Source organism: Podarcis tiliguerta (genome assembly GCF_965153285.1).
Source record: "Podarcis tiliguerta genome assembly, chromosome: 12".
NCBI lineage: Eukaryota > Metazoa > Chordata > Lepidosauria > Squamata > Lacertidae > Podarcis > Podarcis tiliguerta.
This window is the reverse complement of record NC_139545.1, coordinates 19,363,116-19,379,525: the sequence shown is the minus strand read 5'-3', so window position 1 is coordinate 19,379,525 and position 16,410 is coordinate 19,363,116. Positions and strand designations below refer to the sequence as shown.

The following is a 16,410-nucleotide window of genomic DNA, read 5'->3' as shown; positions in this document are numbered from 1 at the left end:
GGTGTAATGGTTAACACAATTAAGGAGCAGGGTGGTGGTGGAATTAATGCTATGGAAGAGAGGTTTGGAAGTATGTAATTTTATGGGTTTCTCCGAATTGCTTAACCATGGTTAGGTTATGTGAACCAGCCCGATACTCTTCTGTATGCAACACTGCTTGAGATGTTTTAGCTATGTTAAGCAACAGTATAGAGATGTTCTTCAAGTGAGCAATTGTAAGAGTATTCTCAGCAATTGAACCAAGGCGTACAATTGTCAGTGCCACGAAATTCTGCTTTCTGTTGCACGCGGGAAGGAGGATTTGCCTAGGAACAATTCATTGGCTATGACAGTGGTGCGCATTAAGCGTTTCTTAATACTGAGCTGTGCCTGGCTTAATGTCAAAGGTGAGAAGAAGCACAAGGGCTCAAATTTCCCTCGAAGTCATTTTGTCTAAGAATTAAGGTACACACTCAAGTAATTGTGTGAAAATAATGAACATGCTTATTTATTTATTTTAAAATCATAACTGGATTATGCTGGTGGGGGAGGACACCTAAGTAGGATCGGGATGAATATCATTGCCCTAATACTATCAGCCGTGGGAGGGAAGGTCCTATATGTGTGCAGTTTGACCTTAAGAAGCCGTTTCCTAACACGTTGGAGCTTGGTTCGAATATGCAGGAGTGGTGGAAAATACAAACTGATGTATTCGGCCACTATTGCAGCGGTGAGGAATCTCAACAGTCTCAACAAGCATGGCCAGTAGTTCAGGATGACCCCTTTGCTACTGTTTTAAAATTCAGATAAGTCCTGGTTTTGTCCACAGTTATGCTTGAGAGTGAGTCTTTTGGAGATGGACGGATCATATAATTTTTATTTGATTGGCTGCATTCTCAGATCCACATTGCACTGCCCTTTTTCTTTTTCTTGTGGCGCACAAAGATATGCAGACCGCCAGATGTATCCGTTTCTCTCTCACCTTGTCTCATCTTGTGTGTTTTCCTTCTACCAGCTTCTTGACAAGCTTACATGGAAAGATCTGTATTTGGTCTCTTGCAATATAGCACAGGGAACCCGAGTTTTCCCTATCGGAGATAGGATTCCTAAGTGTGAATTCATACATTACATTATTCACACGATCACTTTGATAACTCGAATGTGTGGAAGTGCTGTCAACAGTATGTCAGGTGAGAAGTCATTAGTGACAATTACCTCTTATCACTCCCAGGCCTTTATCTGTTCTGCATGTCAGGCATCATGCAACATGTGATGACAGTCACAAACTGAACTTTTGAACTCGCCTCCAGTTTGCCGTTGTGGCATGTCCAGCATCCCCAAAGCACTTAGCCTTCCTGCTGCATCTGTCGTTGTGTCCTAAAAATTACTGTAACAACTAGCTGAAGAAGTACATCTCATGTCTATTAGGTCCCTCCCTCAAAGTGTGACTTGGAAAATGCAAAAGAGTGCCTTTGGCCACAAACTTTTCAGCTTATTCAATAAGCCTATGATTATTTAGTCAAAACAAAACAGTAGATTTTTGAGGTGGCTGAAATGGCTGAGAAACTGCCTTTGTTGATTTTGTAGATGTAGATTTCTTAGTAAAAAAAAGTTGGCTTCAGTTCTAAACTATTTAAATGTTGTGAACCCTTTATTTTATTTTATTTTAATCATGGTTGGCAAACCTTATGATGTCTTATTTGGAAATGGCAGTCAGGCAACCTTTTGGTATTTCCAGCTCTCCCGAAATTGATACAGCGGTAACTTGGGTTAAGTACTTAATTCGTTCCGGAGGTCCGTACTTAACCTGAAACTGTTCTTAACCTGAAGCACCACTTTAGCTAATGGGGCCTCCTGCTGCTGCTGTGCCGCCAGAGCACAATTTCTGTTCTCATCCTGAAGCAAAGTTCTTAACCTGAAGCACTATTTCTGGGTTAGCAGAGTCTGTAACCTGAAGCGTATGTAACCTGAAGCGTATGTAACCCGAGGTACCACTGTAAATTGTGTGACCTGGGGAAATTTCAAGATTAGATCAGAGGTACATTTATTGGAGAAAATGTAACTGATCTCACATATGATCAATTACAGTTAAGATAATTCCGCTGGATATATTTATAAATGCACATAAATGTACCATTGTGAGTATATCAGGCTGGATTATATTAACTATCACTTAGAACCAAATTCTGAGGAATCCTGAGTGGCAGGAATTCTTTATATAGACTGTGTCCTTTCTCTAGCCAACAGGTGTAGAAATAAGGACACTTTTTAAAAAAGCTAAAATGATATACTAACTGAAATCCACAGAAACACATAATCAAGGAGCTGGGAGCATGGTTGGAGAAATGTACCTTAGCACCGTTGCATGTGCCTTAACACCACATCAGCTACCTGGCTAATTTAGAAATAGACATTTTGTCCAGTGGAAAGTTAACATCAAGTGCAGGAACACATAATTCAGTTAATATGCTCTTCAATGTTTATGTGAGGTTGACAGAGGGAGAGTGTGTATTTGTGCAACTAGTATCCCAAATAAAAATATTTTAAGCACTGGTGGGAGATTGTGATTAGACTCTCCCATTGTTTTTATTTTGCTCATTAGGAGACCCCCTAGGGCAACTTTGAAGTTTGCAGATCTGATGCTCTAGGAAAGAATGTTTAATCCATTATTCCCATGCTTTCCCCTTGATATAAACCCTGCTTTCTGCAGCTACTAGTATCTGGTCAGGGCAAAAAAACAAGGGCAGATTACCCTGTGAAGCTACTAACAATGGCTGGGCAGGGGGAGTGATTTGCATCTGAGAAAGGTTTAAATACTCTTCTGCATAGTACCACATCCTAAAACTACTTGTGGCTGCTAATGAACAAAAATGAAATAAAAATGTGGGGAATCTTAAATCTGGATCTTTCATATCACATCTGGCTTGGCCTGAAGAATAAGCAAACAAATTTTGTTGGGGATTTGCTACTCTTTGAGAATTAGATTTCTGATATATATGAAGTTGGCTGTGGGGATAAAAAAATTGTTGATTTTTATGAGTTAATCACATTTTGAATCAAGCATTTGATGAGCATATATGTGCTTTAGTTGATCCCTACGTCCAGTAAACACAAAAATAAGGAAAGCCTGATTAATTTATATATTTATTGGCAAAGTGTCTGTATCTGTTTATTGGTAGAATATTTGGCTAGGAGAAATCTGAATGCCTCCTGTTCTCATCACACAGAATCAATTATAAGGAATCATTTTTTATTTATTTTTAATAACCTACGACTAGTAGCTCTCTAGTCTTTTTTTCTTAAGACCATCAAGGCTGATTCCACTGTCTGTCAACTGGGAGTGCGTTGAAATTAAGATGAAATTCTCTTGCCTAATTTATGAATCAAAAGAACGTATGTGTTTTATGTAGATTTTGGGTTAGGCTGGAGAGTTAACATAATGGGAGTGGTCTTGCAGGTTTTCTTTTCTCTGGCAGCAAACTTGAATAGGCGCAAAACCGTTGTTTATATTTCCTGACATCTGGATTTTTATCATTCACTTAAAAATATTTGGCGGTCTTACTTAAATACCGTATGCCCTTTTATAATGAAAGAAGTACATGCTTGAATGCTGAAGTAACTTTGTCTCCACATTTTGAGATGAATTGGTAGGAATCTGTAAAACGAATGAAGGCAAAGAGACATTCAGTTCCAGCTCTCTCTAGTTTCCCTGTTCTCTTCTTCCCTCTTGGTTTGAGAAGGGGACCCAGAGGCTAGTTTGGGTTGTGTCGCTTCTGTAATTATAACTATGCTGGCTTCAGTGGGAGTAACATCAAACTATAGTCTTGATGATGGTTCAGTTAATTCACTTTCAGAAGTTCAATAATTCATCTTCGAAGTGTCAGCAGCTGGCTCTTGTTAATGGTAAGCCTTTCATTTCTGTTAAATCAATTGTGAATAATAGAAGCTTTCAGAGAAAAAATGATGAAGTAAGCATTGATTTCCAAATTGGGTGTCTGATCTGGAACATTAATAAAACACAGGGCAGGCAGACAACAAGTACCTAATACACTCTGATCACCTAAGCAGTAATCAAAGAAAAATCAATGATTTTTGTGTATGGTGCTAGGTCTTCTAACACTTCACCTTCTTCCATTCATCATTGTGTCTATAGCATCAATTTTATAATTGTTCTGACTTGTTTTTTATTATATATAAAAAAGTTTTATAGTTTGCATCATAGCAAGCCATTTATCACAATGGATCTGGCAAATCCTGGTCATTCCGCCTCATAACTCTACTGGAAAACTCCATTTTTTGTTTATATGCATTAGGACTCTCCATAAAGGCCTTAATTGGTATCAAAATGCTTCCAAGTGAAATTAAATGCTCTTTAAAATATCTTTAATGGATTTTATGGCTTTTTGAATTGCCAGCCTCCGGGTACCATTTTGTATGTTCTATGTATATGTTTCTATTACCCTCTTCCCCCAGGCTTTAAGGAGATTTTGAATTGTTCAAGGTATCTGTAATGTATGTATGATGCGATTATAAATATCTGTAACCTTCGAAGTGCAGGTGTAGTTGAGATTTGTTTCAAAAGGCTGTAGGAAAGCATAGTTGCTATGAAATGTAGAGACTGGGCAATGCAGAAAATTAGCAGGAGGACCCCACATCCACTGGGCTGCAAAACTGAGGTGCGCCAAGACTGATCTCAAAAAAGTACACCACACTTTGTTCACATTGCACAAAAGACCCACAAGCACTTCATTACAGGGTCCAGAAAACTGGGGGGGGGGGGGGGAGAAGGCCCCCTCTTCCAATCTCCCAGCCATTCCTTACAGATTTCAATCTTTAGTCAAGGATTTAAAAAATAGTGTGCAAACATTTTTCATGGGGCAAGCATGTACGAAGTGCTCAGCATAATTTCCGCAGGCCAGAAACTGCCAGTACACCTTTTAACTTTTGACTTTGGCTAGAGCTGTTGCTTTTGCCACACAATCCTTTTGTGTTTCTTGCATAGTCCTGTTGCCCCCTCCCCCCCGTGCATCTCGTCTTCCTTCTGAGGGTAAGATGGAAAACCCCACTTGCTTTAGCCAGCAGAGGAGTGACTTGTGATAACATGTGGATTTTTTTTAAAAAAAAAAGATAGAAGAACATGACTTGACGCTTAAAGCTTTGGTCTTTCTAATCAACGTTGCAAAAAACAGAAGCGGAAAACGTGTGGATCTCTGTATGTGATTGGATTCTAGGTCCCCTAAACCCCAGTCAACATGGCCAGCAGTTAGAGGTGAGTCCAACAATATGGGTATCTGAAGGAACATCTCTCCCCACACCCAGGGGCATAGGAAGGGGGGTGCGGCCTGGCCCGGGTGCCAACCTTGAGAGGGCTGACAAAATGGCACACTGCGGGGCCTGGCTTGCAGCGTGCACGAGCCACATGTCTCTCCTGGGAGTGATGCGGTGGCTCGGGGCCCTGCGCTGCCCGAAACAGCAGTGTAGGGCTTGCGTCCGCCAGGCAGACTCCGTGGGCAGCTCACAGCCGTGGCACCCCTGTGTGTGGTTCACCATGGCACACCTGTGCGCGGATTGCCCCGCCCCCGTGGGTGGATCGCCCCACCCCTGCCACTCCGGGTACCGGAGTATCTAGCTACACCCCTGCCTGCACCCCAAGTCCTACTCAGATTCTGAGGTCAACTGCAGAGGCTCTTCAGAGTGCTATCATTGGCAGAGTTCCAGAACTCAAAGACTTCCAGAGATTGCTCCTACTTTGTATGTTTTCTGGCACCAACAGAATGCCTTGCTCTTTCAGCAGGCATTTGGATAACAGTATGTTCAGACGGAAGGATTTGAAAGTTTGTGTTTGAAATTGTATTTGTGGTATAAAAGGTGGTGTAAAATTTAAAAGTGAAATGAAATGAAAAAAAACAAAACGAAAAAACGGCCGGTCCCTGGTGGGACCCCCTTAGCCATCGGAAACCCGGGGCAAGTGTACCAGGTTGCCTCCCTCCCTGCATGGACCAGTTGTGGTGTGATATAAACAGCAGTGGATAGTGGCGTGGGGCAGTGATGCTCACCTGAGCTCATGATGGCTGAGTTGCGGCAGCTTACAGGCAAAGAGAGGGAGAGTGGCAAGGTGGTGGGGAGGCTGTACCAAGCCACACACTATTGGATGTAAATAAAATGAATGAATGAATGAATGGATAAAAATCTGGAAGGTTATGAGTTGTCTGCCCTCATTGCATATAGTATTCAGTTTTGAAGATTCTGAGCTTTAATTGGCGAGCGCATGGTTTCGCCAAACCAAACAATTCTGCTGTTGTTTTAATACAAATCCTCAAGCGGGTATTTATAAATGCATTTTACATCCATTAAGAAAGTTAAATGTTAGCACACCGTTACTTTAGGAACTACAAAGGAGACTCTGAAGGGCATAACTGCTTGTTATATATGCAGTGCAATACTACTGGAAACGTCGTAGCACAGTTACTATTAGACTGAAATATGGCTGAGTTTGGGGATTCTGCTGAAGTTTTCGTTTTGGAAAAGGAATAGTTTTCATAGAAATATCAAAGAATAAAGCCATATGCTGGGTAAAAAGTGGAAGCGTTTTATTTATCAGTGTGCAGTTTTTGCAGAAGTATTCAAAGTATATTACAGACATCTGCTAGCAGCCCGCACTAACAATAAATTCAAGAGTAAGGCAACATTCGTGGAGGATAATAAAAGATGGAAATAAAGTTTTATCTTTGGAATAAGCTGATTTCACCTTCCATCCCAATCTTAACCTTCCACAGCTTCTCCACATAACCTTAAAGAAGAAATGTGCTGAGAATAATGTGTATTTATGAGCAATCAGGCTGATTTGTTGGAACGTGGTCCTTTTTTTGGCAGGAGGGAAGGAACCTAGGATGTTGGAAGCTTTTCCTGTAGATTCTGGATGTAGTGTTTAATTTCATGCCTTGAGTCCTTTATTTACTCTTGAAGTTTCATTTTTCTGTAGCCTGACTCTTTCTCCTGGAGAAACGTCTCATCTTCATTAGAGCAGAGGGCAAACGGGCAAGTTCATAATTGCCTTTCCTAAACTCTTCAGTTTTTTGTTTGGTATCCATCAACTTGGGTGTCCTAGTGCAGAATTCACTGACAAAGCGGGTGTCCTGTGGGTGTTGTTTTATTTTCATTTTTGCAGCGAATTTCCACGCTCCCTTTCTGCACCAAAGTCTTGACTTAAAAGTGGATGGATGGGAAAACTCTTCACTATTTAGCATAGTTGGCGACGAGTAAGGTTGTTTCTTAATAGTATATATATTTTATACTGGATGAAATTAATCAAAGCATAGCTATTTCTGGACTTGAGAGCCTCCTTGGCATTGCGTGTGCTGATCACTCCTTCCAGCGGGCTTAATTATGCCATAATGGGGACAGGTTTCGCTAACATTGGTGTAGGGAGCTTTCTCCCTACAGGTAAAGGGACCCCTGACCATTAGGTCCATCCTTGACCGACTCTGGGGTTGCGGCGCTCATCTCGCTTTATTGGCCGTACAGGTCATGTGGCCAGCATGACTAAGCTGCTTCTGGCAAACCAGAGCAGCGCATGGAAACACCATTTACAATCCTGCCAGAGCGGGATGTATTTATCTACTTGCACTTTGACGTGCTTTCGAACGGCTAGATTGACAGGAGCAGGGATCAAGCAACGGGAGCTCACCCCGTCGCGGGGATTCACCACAGTTAATCCTAGACAATTTCTAGAGCAGGAGTGGCTAACATTTTCCCCCCTACATTCTATCTTGGCCAACACACCAAGGGCCACATGCTAGTATTTGGTGTAGTCACCACACACTCTTGCTTGTATAGGCATAGAGCACACCAACATGCAAAGACCACACCCCTCTTCCTCAGCTGATCCAATCAAATCAGCGGGACAAGGGCTATCACTCTCTCCATTCATTGTATGATCAATCAGATGACTTTGGGTGATAAGTATTGTAAGATAGTATTTCCCAAACATTTAAAAAATGTGGTTATAGTTATACTTGACTTTCCCTATATAGACTAGATTTCTGTTCATCTTGACCAGGGGGGTTCATCTTTTCAGCAGGGGGCTGGTCCAGTGTCCCTTAGACCTAGTGGGGGGCCGGACTATATATATATTGGGGGAGGGAATGAACGAATTCCTATGCCCCACAAATAACCCAGAGATGCATTTTAAATAAAAGCACACATTCTACTAATGTAAAAGGATTTAGAAGGTGATTGGGCCAGATCCAGCCCCCAGGCCTTAGTTTGCCCACCCATGATCTTGACAATACCCTTTCAGCTAATAAATGTACTGACGTCTTTTATTGATAAGCAGATTACACACAAGACAGATTTTAGCAAAACATTAGGTATCCCCAGCAAAAAAAGAAAGAAAGGAAAGAAATTAAATCCAAGTCATTTACATTTCTATCTCACAATGGGCCCAGGTAGCTATATGAAACGTGTAAAGTTGTTGTTTGTTTGGTTTATTTGATAAAGTCATGTCCTGCCTTTTAGAAAATTCCCCAGAAGGTGACAAACAATTATATGAAGTTAAACAAACTTCTAAGAATGATTTATAAAACATTCCAGTGAAATGCAAAAAATACGCAAAATACTCATTGGTTAAATGTGAAAAAACTGGCAACTGTCAAGATGACCAAAATATAGCCAAGTAGAAAAGAAAGTCACTAAGGTCTGCTTGCGATAAAAGGTAAAGGTAAAGGTACCCCTGCCCGTACGGGCCAGTCTTGACAGACTCTAGGGTTGTGCGCCCATCTCACTCAAGAGGCCGGGGGCCAGCGCTGTCCGGAGACACTTCTGGGTCACGTGGCCAGCGTGACATCGCTGCTCTGGCGAGCCAGAGCCGCACACGGAAACGCCGTTTACCTTCCCGCTAGTAAGCGGTCCCTATTTATCTACTTGCACCCGGGAGTGCTTTCGAACTGCTAGGTTGGCAGGTGCTGGGACCGAACGACGGGAGCGCACCCCACCACGGGGATTCGAACCGCCGACCTTTCGATCGGCAAGCCCTAGCTGCTGAGGCTTTTACCCACAGCGCCACCCGCGTCCCTCTCTGCTTGCGATAACAACACCTAAAACCTCTGAGAAAAGGTATGTCTCCAGATGTTTCCTGAAAGCTGCAGTGTTGTGACTTGATAGATCTTGGTGGGCAATGAATGCCAGAATCTTGGAGCTTCTGCAGCAAAGGTCTTCATTGCTGACCTCAGAGTGTGGGCAGGTTGATATAGGTGTGAAGAACTGACCCACAACATTTAAAATTATAGTGGTTGCAACCAACACTGCTTGAGCGTGCGGCACCCAGAGTATTCGTGCAGCTGCATTCTGGCCCTGCTGGATTTCTTACAGATTTTTAGAAGTGGTGTGTGAATTTCCCCTATTTCTTTAAATACATCAATCCTTGTAGTTGCATCTCTTAATAGCTTTATTAAATCTCGGGGAAAGCAATAGCCAACCCAATATCCTCTTAGTAACAGTGCGGATTTCCTTCTTTAATTGTTTGATGAAATTAGTGTCACTATGGAGCAATAAAGTTGGATAGTCAGTTGAAGTGGAATTTGATTAGCTGGGTTTTTTGCAGCTTGCAAACGCAAGCTCCTGATAAATGTTTAACTAGCGGTCAAAAGTTCTGTCTGGAGGCTGTTCTATTAAGCCCAGATCCATATATATTCCAGCCCCCCCTTTCTCCACACACTTACCTGCCTAACCACAAAATCAGTATGGTAGTCTGCACTTTATTAATTTGGCTGCAGGCAACTATTGCAAACAAGGTGCTATCATTTTCTGTTGCTCAGCATGTGCAAACAAAGTGTTATCTCCTTGTCAGTCAGCAGGGAGCAAATAGGAGTATTTCTATGTATGAAACAGTTACAGAAGCATCAGATACTGCAGGGGTAACTAACACGGTGCCTTCCATATGTTATTGAATTCAAAGTCCTATGTCCCAGCCAACAAGGTTCGGAATGATGGAAGCACTATGCTGAAGGAGACCCTGTTGCCTACACAGCAGCACTACTAAATTATCATCTATTTACTGAATTGTTAAAACTCTTTCGTGCACAAAGAGTCTCATGCCTCTGTCCCAAAGCCTTCACTTAATCCGGCTTTGGGAAGGCAGCACAACAGTTGTGGGGGGCATCACATTTTGGCCTTGCTCTCTCCCTGCCCCCCCCCCCCCAGCATGATAAGGTTGTGGGCGGTCCATGTCTAAGAGCTTTTGCGATGCACTTGGTATGAAAACTTGGACTGCCCTGATATAGAATATTCAGTTGTACAAGCATGAGACCTTTAGGTAAACACCAGTAATATTTCTGGTGCTATTGATTTTCATACGTGACTTGTGAGAGTGTAAACAGCATCCTATGGAATTTGATTGCAAATGGACAAACCGGTAGTGTGCCTGGTTTTCTTAGCTTTTAATATGCAGTCTTGTAACTTCATTTAAGGAATTGTTTCAAGGATTAGTAAATTACAGTACTACTTTGTATATTAGATTTTCTAGCAGTTCTTAATGTATCAGGCAGGAGGGAGCAGGCTGATTACAAAGGGGAAAGCTCTTATTTAAAGATTAAGAACCCTGTAACAAGCCGTGAAACAAATGGACAGGTAGAAAAAAAGGTTAAAGCTAGTGTGGTGTGTTGCTTATTTATTTATTACCACATTTTTATACTGCTTCCTGCAGCAGCCTCGAGGTCGTGTTCAAAGTCAAAAGTACATCAATAACAATATTGCATTAATAATAAAAAGGTAAAGGGACCCCTGACAATTAAGTCCAGTCGTGAATGACTCTGGGGTTGCAGCTCTCATCTTGCTTTACTGGCCGAGGGAGCTGGTGTTTGTCCGCTTCCACAGACAGTTTTTCCAGGTCATGTGGCCAGCATGACTAAGCCACTTCTGGCGAAACCAGAGCAGCGCACGGAAACGCCGTTTACCTTCCCGCCGGAACGGTACCTATTTATCTACTTGCACTGGCGTGCTTTCGAACTGCTAGGTTGGCAGGAGCAGGGACCGAACAACGGGAGCTCACCCCGTCGTGGGAATTTGAACCACCGACCTTTCAATCGGCAAGCCCAAGCAGCACAGTGGTTTAACCCCCAGTGCCACCTGCGTCCCTGCATTAATAATAATAATAATAATAATAATAATAATAAATGATCCAATATAAAACAAAGATAGCTGAAGGCAGGCTGGGAGAAATTAGTATCTCCTTTTGGAAATGAGCACTAGCTAAGGCACTAGATACATCAATTGCACTTGGTTAGGGATCTGGGTTTTAGAAAGCTCCCTAACAAATAATTTGCTTAGTGACATCTTCTTTTGCACCCATCACTTTGGGTAAAACTGAATTTGAAAGGGCTTTGTCTTCACAACACCTTATTATAAGTGTCTTTGTCTTACAGGGCTAGGTCAAGCCACACATCATAGATAGAGTAAAGAAATCAGCATTGCCCAGTGACTTGGAAGGTGCAAAAGCTCCTTTGGGCTAGTATGCAGAGTCTTTACCAAGGAATTTCTGTAAGGAGACAGCTTGATGAGTCTGTTTTCGCCTGGCAATTGCTTAGGTTAGGACACAGGGGACTCTGATTAATGACCATCTTCCCCCCCTTCCTTTCTTTTTTTTTAAGGAGGCACATGTGTCCTAAATGAAAGAAAGATTAAAGTAATTTATTATGAATTATTCAGATATATATCAGTCCTGCCATTCTGAAAGAGTGAAGTGTAATAAATCTGCCTTATAAGAATAAGAGCTCTCAAATATAAGAACGCTAAATAATACCATAAAAACTGCTTACCACCCTCGTTTTGTTTTGGGGTTGTTTTTTTTTATTTCACCCTGACTGTAGCTTTGGCAGTCTTAATTAAATGGCAAACTGGAAATACTTTTTAATCCAAATAAGGATTTTTTCTCCTGAAACCTTGTGCCGTTAGTGCATTTACAGTGCAGGGCATTTTTTAGCAGTGTAAGCTGTTTCCCCCCTCCCCCCCCCCAGTCAGACAGCAACCATAATAAATTGAAATAAAATTCACTATTGATTAATGTTCCATATGTCACGTACAGGGCAAGTCTCATCTATTAAGTGCAGTTTGCCAAGGCAGCAATATTAGTAGCATTTGAATGTTTTTCTTATTAAGGAGAAAAATGGTCAGCAGCATCACTACAGTGTCTGCACCAAAGGCCATGCTAAATGCAAACTGCCTGCAGCACATTTGAAATCCTCACTCTTCTCAGGAAGGGGGATACAATAAAAGAGGCAAAATTATCCATTTTCTGAATTAGAATAACCCATTGTAGCTTGCAGGATGAAAGGGAGAAACTGATTACAACATAATGGAATGTACCGTATTAATCTCTTTGAAATATGACCTCACTCGGCCTTTTCCATTTTACAATTGATTCTCTCACTCCCTTAATGAACTTATGTGTTCATGAGTCTTTCTTGGAAGTATGCACATGAAGTATTACGATAGCGAAGAAGAAGAAGAAGAAGAAGAAGAAGAAAGGGAGGAGGAGGAAATCAGCCCAGAAGCTGTGAAGAGACTGTATCGTTCATAGTTTTATACAGTAATACCATAGAGAATGTTACTGTGGCAGCCCTGTTTTTGGGTTCGGCTACAAAGCGGTGAAAACTTTTATAGCACGTGATGCAGCTTCTATTCAGATATCTGAAGGTAACAATTGTAAATGAGATTTTTAAAAAATGTCATTACTAAACATACCAGGGAAGGGGGGGAAATGGCTGGGCAATAGCGTTTGCAGACTGGATATATGTGTACCATCTAACCTCTCAGCTTACTTAAAAGTGATAAAAAATGGAAATTAGAAAAAAAGAATGGTTGCAAAACATACTTTCAGTACTTAACCCAGAAAGATGGGCTGAGTATTCCTGGTTTAAATATTTTACTTTACCCCTTTATAGGTAAGGTAAAGGTAAAGGACCCCTGGATGGTTCAGTACAGTCAAAGGCAACTATGGGGTTGCAGTGCTCATCTCGTTTTCAGGCCGAGGGAGCTGGCATTTGTCCACAGACAGCTTTCTGGGTCATGTGGTTAGCAGGACTAAACCGCTTCTGGTGCAATGGAACACCGTGACAGAAACCAGAGCGCATTAAAATGCCGTTTACCTTCCTGCCACAGCGGTACCTACTTCTCTACTTACACTGGTGTGCTTTTTGAACTGCTAGGTTGGCAGGAGCTGGGACATAGCAACGGAAGCTCACCCCATTGTGTGGATTTGAACCGCCAACCTTCTGATCGGCAAGACCAAGATGCTCAGTAGTTTAGACCACAGCGCCACCTGCATCCCCACTGTAGCCCTTTATAACCTCATGTTAAATGGTATAGTCTAGACTAGAGTAGTGCAAGGGAACCTTTTGCTTGTGATACTGTTTTCTCCAAACCACACCCTCCTTGTCCCACCTGACATCATATGTGATGTGATTTTCATTTATCAGGTGTAAACTAAAGCTAATACTTCAGTCTCATTCCTCGATGAAGCTGTCTTGTCTTGAGCAAATAGATTGCTTTTTTTTAAAAAAACTAACTGTATTTAGTGATAAGTGTCAACACAGAAGCATAAGGGAGAGTGTAAGACAAAAAGGCTATGGAACTGCAGGAAATAATGTTGTGAGAACAAACACATACTTGTCTCTGTAGCTTTTATATTTAATCTGCTGGCAAAAGTGCTGGGTGGGGGGTGGGAGAGAAGGACTTAATTTCCTTTCCCTTCCTGAACTTCTCAATTTGTTTCTGTCTGTCCTATTCTTTTGTGATATAATTTATTTATTTGTTTTGCTTTTAAGTAGTTCAGGACAGAAATGATCATTTTTTATTCAGGACTTAGAAAAACATTCCCACAGGAGTTTGTTCCGAAGCCCTAAGCCTGATTATTTTAGAATTTTAGATATTAGAATTTTAGATATTAGAATTTAGATATTAATATTTTAGAATGGCTAAAGAAAGTAAGGGCAAAAGGGAGGGGGAAGCGAGAGAAATTCTGTGGAAAAACCATCAAGAAAAGAGAATGGAATGTAAATGCAGTGTTCTAATAAAGGATATTTCTGAGCTACTGGAGCGGATTCTCAGTAAGGAATGAATTCAGTTTGGTGCACAAAAGAATGTTCCAAATGGACGAGAATGAACTTGTGTCGAGTGCATTTGATAGCTGCAATTTGAAAGAAGTCGTGTGTTGTTTGAAGCAGCCTGTTTCTTGCTTCTTGGGTCAATTGGAGCAGACAGAACCAGAGGATCTTATTTTAAGAAGTGATCTTAATCCAATGATTTGCTGGGGTTTTCTGGTGCATATTGGCCTCTGCCACCTGCCTGGGCAGTTTTTAGTTAGCATCTTTCAGTGTTGAGGACCAGAGAAAGGAGATCAGTCTAAATGAGTGTGGCAGGAGCAAGGACCACCAGTTGAGGGAGAGTGGGGTCCCTTCTTTGCTGGGTGCTGGTTTAGGGTTGCAACTTTGAGTGATGTACACTGAGGAGAGGTCCTTGCTGTCACTTAGCAGTGAGAAGGATGGGTAGAACTCCTTGCTGGCTGGCTGAAGCCATATGTTACACAGAGACCCAGATTTGGTGCTTTAAGATGCCTCTGTCCACTCCTATGCTGCTAGGAAGGACAAGCCCTGCTTAGGATGTGAATGCTCTCCAATCCCTCCATGTAGGTTCAGGTTGCATATATGTGTAAATAAACCACATATCATGAAGACACCACAGTCTCCGTTGTTCCTCATTATCCCAAAAGGGAATACAGACTCTAGTAAGCGTGCTCAATACCCCTGGAATCTTGCACTGCGTGGCAGAGATTGGGGTGACATGTAACAATATAATTGAAGATTTGTAGCGATGAGCTCTTTCTGTATTTTATCAATCACATTGAAAACATGTTAAATCATTCAATTGTTGCCCATACAGTATATGGAAACAGCCGCCAAATGTTAAAATATATTGCTTTTAAAAAAATTAATACATTTTCAGGTTTTTACTGTTAGTGAACTTTGCAGCAATAGACAAGAATCTGTTTTATTGAACAGTATCTTTTTGCAGGATTTTTCCTTGTCTACTGCTTGGCTTGGCGAGCCAATATTCTGCAGGCTCACTTTTCCCATAAAAAGAACAGAATCTGAACGAGTGTGTATAAACCATCCTTTGGGGCAAACCACCCCTTTTCTGTGGCTGTTTGTGGCCACAGTTTCTCCCCTCTGCTCCTTTTTGTTTCTGCTTGAATGATCCCAGCCAAGCAGGGGTCATTAATTGGATGTGACGATGTTTCAGTGCTGCGAAGAACATCAGAGTCTGCTGTGTGCTGACTCCTCTAAGGGTAAAGAAACCTCATTTAGAATGAGGGCAGCATTTTTTATGGGGAACATGGGTGATTCTAGCCAATTAGGAGTCGCTAACAATCAGACACTTTCATTGTCCTTTCCAGCAGCTCCTGAAAAAATTACTGACAAAAGTGTTTTGTATCAGGGTTAACCTAATACGGGTACTTCACTTTCATATTAAAAGATAAAAATTATTTGGAATAGGATTTTTATTTTATTCAAGCAAAATTTATGTTATTTTGGTAGGCGGAGTATTAAGTGATACCCATTCACTTAAATAGGGGACGCGGGTGGTGCTGTGGGTAAAAGCCTCAGCGCCTAGGGCTTGCCGATCGAAAGGTCGGCGGTTCGAATCCCTGCCGCGGGGTGCGCTCCCGTTGTTCGGTCCCAGCACCTGCCAACCTAGCAGTTCGAAAGCACTCTCGGGTGCAAGTAGATAAATAGGGACCGCTTACTAGCGGGAAGGTAAACGGCGTTTCCGTGTGCTGCGCTGGCTCGCCAGATGCAGCTTGTCACGCTGGCCACGTGACTCGGAAGTGTCTCCGGACAGCGCTGGCCCCCGGCCTCTTGAGTGAGATGAGCGCACAACCCTAGAGTCTGTCAAGACTGGCCCGTACGGGCAGGGGTACCTTTACCTTTACCTTTTTAAAGGGTTATGGAGGGCAGACAGCTTGGCCGTAGCTGATATTTGCCGGGACTGACCTCAAGCACGTGGGCAATGGCCAGCCGTGAGCAGGGGCTGCACCAGAACCAGAAGTAACAAGGCTGCCTAGGAGACAGAGGGGTGGTTTGGGGCTTGTTGACTGTGCAGGGTGCCCCTGGCCTCATAGAAAGTAAAATCCATTGGGAGGTAAAGAAGAAAGAGAAGGAGTGGGGAGCCTGCAGCCTTCCATAGGTTGCTGCGATCCAACAAGGCTGCAGGCTAGCCTGTGTCAGGCGTGATGGGTGTTGTAGTCCAGCCATATCTGGAGTGTCCCAAACACCCTGCCCCTGACTCTGGGGCTGCTGTGGCAGAGCAGCAGCCAGGAAATAGGGTCCGCCATTGTATCTCCCTTTCAACAACAAGAAAACAAAACACTAACTAAAC

The 16,410-nt window shown here is 42.3% G+C and overlaps 1 protein-coding gene across 1 annotated transcript in view; it reads left to right on the top strand.

Moving 5' to 3' along the window:
* RARB (retinoic acid receptor beta) overlaps positions 1-16,410 on the top strand; it is a 349,519-nt gene that overhangs the window by 15,453 nt on the left and 317,656 nt on the right. The gene's annotated exons all lie outside the window — the stretch shown is intronic.